Consider the following 10944-nt stretch of genomic DNA (forward strand, 5'->3'; position numbering starts at 1 on the left):
TCCCCCTTGCTCCCCCACCCCTTCCCCTTTCCCTCCTGGTATCATTACTCTCATTATTGGTCCTGAGGGGTTTATCTGTCCTGGATTCCCTGTGTTTCCAGCTCTGATCTGTACCAGTGTACATGCTCTGATCTAGCTGGATTCATAAGGTAGAATTGGGGTCATGATAGTGGGGTGTGTGTGTGAAGCCTATGTAAGACATCAGTTTTAGAAGCCCTAACAAAGTATGAGGTTTGTTAAATGAAATAAAAAGCGACATAACCAAAGAAAAAGAGCGAAGCACCAGGCCACCCCACAAAGGTGAATAATCACTTGCAAATAAACAAATAGGCTCAATTCTGTCCACAATGCTTGACTCCCTTCCCAAAGAAAGTCCAGAGCAGGAGTTCCTGCTTGCCCCTGGCCATGGTCCTGTTGGTGAATGTTCACTATAGCAAGACAGCATCCTCAAGCAGTGGTTAGAGCTTTGAAGCAAATGTGCTCCTCATCTTTAAATCCCAGTATCAAATGCTATCAACCCTGAGACGTTCTCTTTATAAAGCATTGGGCCCTACCCAAAGGACAAAGCTCATGTACCTTCCCAAAGAGATGCTACCTTAGCATTTGAGTCTTCTAACCAAAGCCCCAGATGTCACAAAACAGAGACAAGCCAACCTAATGTGCTCTGTACAGATTCCTGATCCATATATCCTCTCCCTAACCATACAGCATAATAAATGGTTGTCTTAGAACAGCATGTTGTGTGACATGGTCATATTAACTGACATTTATATATTCAATGTTTTTATATTTTATATTGGAAAACTAGTTCTGTGAAACAAACCACCCAGTGGCTTAAAACAGCAGCAGGCATTTTTTCTTAGAATTTAAACATCTCTGACTCATTTTCGGGTTGATCAACCTAGGCCAAGCTCCCTCATGTTTCAATTTTGCCTGGCAGCTGTATGCTGAGTTTGACAGGGGCAATTTAGTTAGGATAGATTTGTTCCATGTAGTTCCATATGTGCTTTTGGAAGATCAGGCTTACCTGGTTTATCTTAACTGCTAAGCCTCCCCCTTTTCATTGATGGCTTTAAATCTGGTTTGTTAGGCTGGATTTTTTGTTTCTTTTTTTCCCCAGAATACACAATACATTTTATTTATTTATCTATTTATTTATTTATTGGGTGTTTTCTTTTTAAAAAAATCATTTTATTGGGGGCTCATGCAACTCTGATTAAAATCCATACATACATCAATTGTGTCAAGCATATTTGTACATTTGTTGACATCATCATTTTCAAACATTTTCTTTCTACTTGACCCTTGGTATCAGCTTCTCGATTTTCACCCTCCTGCTTCCACCTTCACTCCCTCATGAACCCTTGATAATTTATAAATTACTATTTTTTTCATATCTTACACTGACTAATGTCTCCCTTCACCCACTTTTCTGTTGTGCGTCCCCCTAGGAGGGAGTTATATGTAGATCATTGTGATCGGTTCACCCTCCCTCCCACCATCTTCCCATTCCCCTCCTGGTATTGCTACCCTCATTTTTGGTCCTGAGGAGTTTATCTGTCCTGGATTCCCTGTGTTTCCAAGCTGGATTTTTCTAGAGAAGCAAAACCAGTGACATTTATATACGCATAGAAATTTATATTAAGAATGTAGCTCACACATTTGTAGACGAGTTCAAGTCCATGCAGGTTCCATATGCCAAGCTAGAGTAGTATAGCTTTGGGAGCTGATGAACCCAACATCAGCAGGTAGAGCGCAGCCTGGTGGCTATAGAGGTAGAAGAATCCAAGGTCAGGTTTGTGACTAGAGAAGTGAATAACTCCAAGGTCAGAAGCAGGCCTCTCATGACTCTCAGGATCAGAAGGCAATATGGCAGACCATTGGCTCAACTGGTATTTGATTAACTAGATGCAGGATCCATATTGAACCAAAAGCCCATTAAGCTTTCCCACATGATCTGTATATAGGACAGAGGCCACTTTTGTTTAATTGTATCCGGGCTATGACGTAAGGAAGGATGTTGCATTCCATCCCAATCTTATCCATTATGGAGGCTCCCAATTGATGGGTATTGATTATATTGTTAGGTCAGGACATGGGGAATTACTAGATGTTAACTATCAAACCACTAAAGATCCTGGCCCAGCCAAGTTGACTCAAAACGTTAACTATTGCCTCTGAGGATGTCATTCTCATGTAAGAGCAGCACGAGAACAAGAGTGGAAGTGTGCAAAGCTTACTGAGGTGTAGATTCAGATGGCCCACCAGCACCTCTGGCATGTTCTGATAGCTAAAGCAAGTTACATGGGCAATCGTTGATTAAAGGAGTGGAAAAGCGTACTCCACTATTTAAAGCATTGGAAAGGTACACTCAAAGATGTACCCATAGGGAGTATTAAAGGTACACTCAAAGATGTACCCATAGGGAGTATTAAAGGTACACGCAAAGATGTACCCATAGGGAGTATTAAAGGTACACTCAAAGATGTACCTATAGGGAGTATTCGAGCCATTAATGCAACATATCACATACTTAGTCTTTATAATTATTAAATAAGTACCACCATTATTCGCTATTTAATCAATAAACCATAAATAATGGGAGTTTCTGGTGAGATGACTATTCCCTTGGCTGCCTCATCACTGTAAACAGTGTAAAAGGCTAATCTCTCAAAGATGGTGTAACTCATCATTTTAACTACCAAATCACAACCAAGTGCACATGTACTGGGTCATCCAGTATTTCCACCTTGAACTGACTTCTTCCTCTCCTCTAATGGGCACTCCAAATCAGTCTAACAACACGGCGGCGCCTGTCTCCGTTGATCTCAGATACCATTAGTAGTCCAGACACCCTTTTTAGTAAATGAGAAAATGGTGTAGGAGCAACCCCTGAGCTCCTTCAGCCTCAGGAGGGAGGAGAATCCAATTACACACAAGCCAAGACCAACGGCCATTGGCAGAAGCCATGCACACCTCCAGCCTCTATCCTTTCTGACCATATCCTGGCACCAACCATCCTCCCCTGGTGCTCTACTTCTCTACTGAGTGTGATAAGGCATTGCAATGGCCACACAGCACTCACAGACAACGCAACACTGAGGTTTATTAGGGAAGTGAGTAGGCTACCCTAAGGAAGGACCAGCAAACATTAAGGATATGGTCTTTGGAACAGAGGAGCGCCTCTTTTAAGCTAGTAGCTACATCTCTCTCTGGTCACAGCCTCTCAGTCCTGTGGTCCTTTTGCCTCTGCCTTGTTCCGTGGACTGTTAAGCCCACTGCTCTGTCCTGGTCTCAGTGCTGCAGCATCTGGTGCCTCTACTGCCGTTCCTAATTCAGACAGGGATGCTGAACATGCTTTGCTGGGGTCTCTTCTTTTTGATGGTCCCAGGATTCTTCCTCTCTGCTTCTGAGATGGCTCCCAGAGGAATAGCAAAATGCCGGTCCTCTCTGAATGTGTTTCACACAAATCCTATTTGCATGACTCCAGCCATTTGGTAGGAGTTACAGAGTCATGGATAGAGGAGCCATGCAAAAGCAATTTCACTTCACCACACCAGAATAGCCTGATTTCTATGAATGTAACCCACCACCCTCTGAGCCTTAGGGTTTACTATCAATATTCTTTAAATGTAACATCATCTCGATACATTCCTTTCACTTCCAGGCCCTGCCTGAAACCCAGTTATCCTTTAAGGGTACTGCTTCCCAAACTGTCCTCTCAACACACACTACTCTTTCTCTTGCACCGTAAACTTCCGGACTTGAAGACGAGACCAGTGTCCATGCAGTCTAGTGCATCTTCATAAATTATTCTCCTCCTTCCTCTTCAAAAATGGAAATCCATTGAAGTTCATGATGTCAGACTCTTTGTCCTGGATGTTGCTATTCCACTCAGCTCCACATCTTCACTAAAGAGTTCATTGGGTGGCTCTCTCATCTTCCTCCTCAACCTTCTCTTTGTCACCACTCTTAACATATAACCAAGCCAATGCTGAGACCTTCTAGTTCCTTGACCTCCTCGCCTTGAGTGATTTTTCCTTCCTTACTCGTGATGATGACTCCATTTCTTCAACTGCCCATTCCTATGGTCATATGTTTGCCCATTAATCCACTCCCCTCTGACTACCAACCTATCTTTCAAAAGTTCTCTTTATCTAATATCTCAACCCAGAATTGTGTTATATTTATATACTTCTCATTCATGGAGTCTATCATTAGTTTTCATTATTCATCACTTCTACAGAGATACAATTCCCCTTTTTATCCTCTTAGGCTCTAAGGTCCATCATTAGAGTCACTCACTGGAGAGTCAGGGCAAGTCATTTCCTCCCGAAGAACATGAGCCAGGAATTGTATGCATCACATTGCACGCCCTTTAGGGTCAAACCGTGTCACATGGTGACACCTACCAGCCAAGGAGGTTCAACAAGAATCGTTTCTTGTTGAAAATAAATAAATTAATAAAAATTAAAAAATAGTCTTTTGTTGATCAGACCAGCTAAAGCTTCAGGCATTTCTTACCAAAAAGACATTCTTGTCATCCCCAGTAACGATTTTGGGAACAGTTCATGATCTTCGCCACATTGGGTAAGCGCAGCTTCCCACCTGTTCTAGGTGTGCACCCTAGACCTAGAAAAGCCCCGGGAGAAAAACCCACAGACATCATTCTTTCTGTAAACCTCAGTGGGAACTTGATTCTGTATAATAATCTTGTGTCTTCATGAATGATTCTCCTCCTTCCTCTTCAAAATCTTAAATCCTTGGAAGTTCACAATATCAGACTCCTTGTCCTGGATGTTCCTTTGATCATCTGCCATCGAAGAATGATTATTTTGTACCCTGCCCTCTTTCCTCAATCCTCCAACTCCTTCCTACCCACTGTCCTCCACTGATAACCTCAGCTTGTTTTGTATTGAAAACAAAGAAAGCAAGCAACCACCTTTTCTTCCCACCGTGGGTTGTACCAAGCTAACTACATAGTCCCACATCAATTTAAACTTTCTTTGTCTCCTCCTTTTCGCCTTTCAAAGTCAACAAAACTCACTGTTCACAGCAAAGGCCAACTCCTCCATGTGGGGCCTATCCCTCTGGCTTTTCACAAGGATTGATGCCTGTCATAAGCATTTAAAAATGTTTTATTAGGGGCTTATACAACTCTTATCACAATCCATACATACATCAATTGTGTAAAGCACTTCTGTACATTCTTTGCCCTCATCATTTTCAAAGCATTTACCTCCACTTAAGCCCTTTGCATCAGGTCCTCATGAGCCCTTCATAATTTATAAATTATTATTTTGTCATATCTTGCCCTGTCCCATGTCTCCCTTCACCCCCTTTTCAGTTGTCCGTCCCCCAGGGAGGAGGTCACATGTAGATCCTTGTAATCGGTTCCCTCTTTCCAACCCACTCTCCCCCTACCCTCCCAGTATCGCCACTCACACTCCTGGTCCTGAAGGTATCATCCGCCCTGTATTCCCTGTGCCTCCAGCTCCTATCTGCATCAGTGTACTTCCTCTGGTCTAGCCAGACTTGCAAGGTAGAATTTGGATCATGATAGTTGGGGGTGGGGTGGGGTAAGTATTTAGGAAGTAGAGGAAAGCTGTATTCTTCATTGGTGCTACATCGGACTCCCCTAGCCCCCTCTGCAAGGGGCTCTCCAGTGGCCGACAAATGGGCTTTGGGTCTCCACTCTGCACTTCCCCTTCATTCACTATGGTAAGATTCTTTTGTTCTGATGATGCCTTATACTTGATCCCTTTGACACCTCGTGATCACACAGGCTGGTGTGCTTCTTCCATGTGGGCTTTGTTGCTTCTGAGCTAGATGGCTGCTTGTTTACCTTCAAGCCTTTAAGACCCCAGACGCTATCTCTTTTGATAGCCGGGCACTATCAGCTTTCTTCACCACATTTGCTTATTTACCCGCTTTGTCTTCAGTGGTTGTGTTGGGAGGGTGAGCATCATAGAATACCAATTTAATAGAAGAAAGTATTCTTGCATTGAGGGAGTACTTGAGTAGAGGCCCAATGTCCTTCCACCACCTTAATACTAAACCTATAAATATAGGTACATAGATCTATTTCCCCATCTTTATATATATATTTGCATATGTACATGTCTTTGTCTAGACTTCTATAAATGCCCTTTGCCTCCCAGCTCTTTCCTCTATTTCCCTTGACTTTCCTCCTGTCCCACTATCATGCTCCGTCCCCACCTGGGTTTCAGCAATACCTCTTTGTTACATTACCCTTGATCATGCCCTACCAGGCCTGCCACATTCACCTCACCACCAATTTGGATCACTTGTTGTTCCCTTGTCCCTGGGTTTGTTAACACCACTTCCTTACCTCCCCCACCTCCCCCTATCCCATTCCTCCACCCCCCCACCCCCGCCCCAAGAACTGTTGGCCTCGTTGTTTTTTCTCCAGCTTGTTCATCCAGCCTATCTTATTTAGACAGACCTGCGGAGATAACATGCACAAAAACAAGACAGAGCAAAATCAAGTAACAATATACAACAAACCACTGACAAAGAACAAAACACAACAAGAAAGAAAAGCTTGTGGTTAGTTCAAGGACCTTTTGCTGGCCTTTAGGAGTGTTTTCCAGTCCAGTCTTTTGGGGCACCACGCCCTGGCCCCAAAGTCCACTTTCAGCATTCCCTGGGGACCTTGCCACTCCAATCCCTTGCTGTTGCGCTGCACTCCCCCAGTGCTTTGCCTTGGTGGGATCAGCCCAGGCGCAATTCCCACACTGTGTCTCCAGTGCTGTCCCCTGCAGGGCCATGGGTCAGTGAGGGATGTCATGTCTCTTAGTGAGGCTGGCCATGTGGTCCTCTGTGTGGACTGGCTTCTCTAATTCAGGTCATCGTCCTCAGGGCCTGGCAGGCCAGGATGTGCTCCACTCTCTCCTATTCTCTCCTGTGTGCTCCAATCAGATATGTCCCTCTCCTGGAGCTGCAGATTCAATGCTGTCCTTTGAAATACATTCTTCTGGGGGGAGGGGCAGGCATCCACTTAGTATTTGGTACTGGGCAGCCCCCCAGACCTCTCTACTGCTTCCCTACTCCACACCAGAATGTTGCATTTACACCTTGGGGTACTGGGTTGAAGTCTGGTCCCTCTTTCCCTGTGGAGATATAAACAATACCCTCCCCTTGGGTGGGTTAGCGCCTCATGCCCCCGCTACCCATTTCTTCCTTATTTTCATCCTTTTTTTTTTTTTTAAACTTTCCCCACCTCCTCCCTAGTTGTCTACCATGTGCATCCCTGGATTTGATCTGGGCCTGTCATAAGAATTTTGTAGTTTCTCACGTACCATGATTATTTTCTTTTCCTGTTGGAGTATTCCCATCAGCTCGGAAATCATCTCTAATAAATCCCACTACCAATCACAGATTACACTTCTGGGTATAAGCTTTCACATTAAAGCTTCTCCAAAATGTGGTCCCTATTCGTTCCTCCCATTTTTCTCTCTTCTTATTTTCCTCTCACTTCACTCCATTTTATCTTCCTCTCAGTTACTACCCTGCCCTGGAATGGCCTATGTCAATGTTTTCTACCTTATCAAACTCAAGGTCATTTAAAAAATCATCCTGAGTTCCCACGCTTCATAGTAGCATTTCACACTGTAAAACACTCTCTTTCCTGCAACACTGTTTCCTTGGTGTCCCTGTCTTGGCCACCACCCACATTCTCTTGGTTGGCATGTAAATGTTACATCATTGCTGCCCTTTCTGCAGCTCCATGCTCCCACTGTCAGAATCTCTTTCCTTTACCAGATCTTGTACATTCTCATGGTCGTAAATACCTGTATATGCTCAACAATTCCCAAGTGTTTATCTTTAGGTCAGCAATAAACACATATGGAATTTATTTGACTTCACCACTTCAGTGTCCAACGAATATCTAAACTTAACTACCCAGAACTTTCTCATCCAGAATGTGTTTCCTCTCAGCTCCCCCAATTCTAACAAAGCACACCCACATTATCCCCGTCCTCGAAGGGCTGCCTAGGAGGAATCTGTGAGACCTCATTGTTCTGAAACCCCATGTCTATCACAAGGCAAGTCTCCATTCTTTCAGAACATAATTCGGATGCTTTCTAATTTGTTTAACCTTGACTCTTCTCCTTCAAATCCCTACAATGGCTTGATGCATCATGTTTTACTTGTATGTTTACTGTCCGTCTCACTGACCTCAGAATCTTCACCAGGGCAGGGAATTTGGTCTGTTTCATTTTGTGCTGTTCCCTGATAGCCCAGGACAGTGGTTCTCAACCTTCCTAATGCCGCGACACTCCAATATCATTTCTCATGTGTGGTGACACCCCAACCATAAAATTATTCTTGTTGCTACTTCACAACTGTCATTTTGCTACTGTTATGAATCCAGTGACCCTGTGAAAGGGTCGTTCAACCCACACAGGGGTCACGACGCACAGTTTCAGAACTGCTGGCCTAGAATAAGGTCTGATGCTCAATTAATGTTTGTTGATTGGATGAAAAGTATCATGAGCACCAGATATACAAAAAAAATCATTATGATTTTGAAAAATGGGAATCTGTGAAAACTTCAGAAAATATAAATTTCCATGTCTTGGGAATTAATCTTTCTTTATGTAAGAGAAGATATGCAATAATAAAAAATAATGTGCAACAAGCCACATGGTGAAAATGCTTGACTACTTTCTTTTGAAGGTATATATTAAAAAATGATATCAAATATTTCATAAAGAGAGAAGATGATGGGTAAACAGGGGGGAAGTCTGGTTTTATAAATGAGTAGTATAAAAATGATAATCAAATTTTAAAAGACTAAGCACTTTTTTTTCTGGAGAAATGAGAAAGGAGATTGCTCTTAACGTTATAGGAGAGCTCTGTGGGACTTTTATAAATTTAAGGAGAAGGAAGGAACAGTCTATTGAGTTAGATAAGTTGTGATGATCAATAAGAATGCACACATTCTAGGACAGATCTAGTCCATTTCTTAGGGCTAACCCCAGTGGAGACGTTAGTGGCTTGAACTTACCCACAGTCAACTCAGAAAAAAAGTCTGGAGATAGCTTCTGGAAGGCTTCAGCCTTGAAAGCCCAGTGGGGCACAGTTCTACTTAGCGTCCGAGTGAACGACACTAGCAACTGGCTTTTATCCTACAAGAAATAGTGTCAAAATGCATAAAAGTGCAAGCCTAACAACAATGGTGGCAGCGATGTTTATAACAGCAAAAAGGGAAACAGTGCAACTGGGATTGGTTTAACAGATTATGGGATTGTCATATCATGAAATTCCATACAGCCATGGGGCACCATAGAAACCGCTAACATTTTACTGGCCTAGAAAGAAGTTTATGGTAGACTGGGTCTGTGACAAAAAGTCAGCTCCCTGCAAAATGTAAGGCGTGAATTCATTTTTTGTTAAAATAGGAACTGTAAAAAAAAAATAGGAACCGTATTCATATATATGCACCTTCACACACACAGACACACACACACACACACACACACACACACACGGCCTGTAGAACCCTGGTTAAAGTGCTCACTGCTAATCAAACTCACCAGCCCCTACTTGAGAGAAGGATGTGGTAGTTTGCTTCCATGAAGATTAAAAATCCAAGAAAGAAACAAACAAACAAAAGCCCAACACCAAACAAAATTTCCTCAAATAGATTAAGATTAAAACAAAAACAGCCCACTGCTGATAATAGATTCCCACTCATATACCTTTGGGACAGAATAGAACTGCTCACTAGGGTTTAGAAAACTGTAATTGTGATGGAAGCAGATTGTATTTCTTGAGCAGCCAGTGAGTTTGAACCATTGAGCCCTTGGTTAGCAGTTCACCCATTGCAATTCCACTCTGTCCAGTAGGGTTGCTGTGTCAGAATCAACTGTATAGAGCTTAACCACATATAGTCTAAGTAAATATTACTTGCAAGCATAAGAAAAACCTAGGTGTGATTGAGTTCTGTGGCTAAAGAGATAAGATTACTAGAGCCTCATGCTTTATTCAATCTAATTTTTATATAGTGGTCTTTTTAATTTAACGTTTTGTTGTGGTTGCTTTACTCACAAATAAATTGATTTTAAAATGTCATGATTGGTTGAGATTAAAATGAAGTAGGCCGCATATCAGAGTCTAAAAACATGGAGGTCTTGAGAACAGCCTATATGTGTTGATCACTATTCAATCACATTAAAAAAAAGAGAAATTCTGATTTTATTATTTTTATCCTTGTAACGGTGGAAGCCTGCATCTATTATATGCTCATTGAACAGAGGCTTGTTATAATTGGCATTCCATAATGACTGCCTTAGGAAGCTGAAAGCAAAACAAGGGAAGAGAGAAAGAAGAAACGGGGTGGATGAAAGCCAGCGAAGAGGTGGAGGAGAGTTTAGAAAGGCAGGACTTGGATTTGATTGTTACTTTTAGCTAAGATCAGAAAGAAATATTTGGACACATGAATTAAAGAAGAAAATTGGAGATGAATCCTATCCTTTGAAAATAAAGCCATTATTAATGACCAATTTGACTAAGGAGGGTACAAAAAAGGAGTCCAAGGAGAAGGGGTCTCCTGGACCTGGGCTCAGGTGTATTTTATCATAGTACTGATTGTGCTTCACCTCACACACTTTACACTGTATCAGAAAGCTGAAAAGCCTGTCGTTTTAATTTAAGATTTATTTATGAGTGGTAATGCACTCTAGACTTGAGCAATTACATTACATGGCTTGAGTAGAGGTTTCTATAAAGCCTTTCACTGTAAATAATCTGAGTCATTTAAACCTCAGAATATAAATAAAATGGCCAAAAATAAATGAACTCAGAGTACTATATGTTTCATTTCAAACTTGCTTTCCTCTTTGATTCTTAATTTTAGAGCTGAGATTAAAACAACAGCCCAAAGGTGCTCTCTTAATTGGTACACTCATTTCAAAA

Source organism: Tenrec ecaudatus, chromosome 14 (genome assembly GCF_050624435.1).
Source record: "Tenrec ecaudatus isolate mTenEca1 chromosome 14, mTenEca1.hap1, whole genome shotgun sequence".
Classification (NCBI taxonomy): Eukaryota; Metazoa; Chordata; class Mammalia; order Afrosoricida; family Tenrecidae; genus Tenrec; species Tenrec ecaudatus.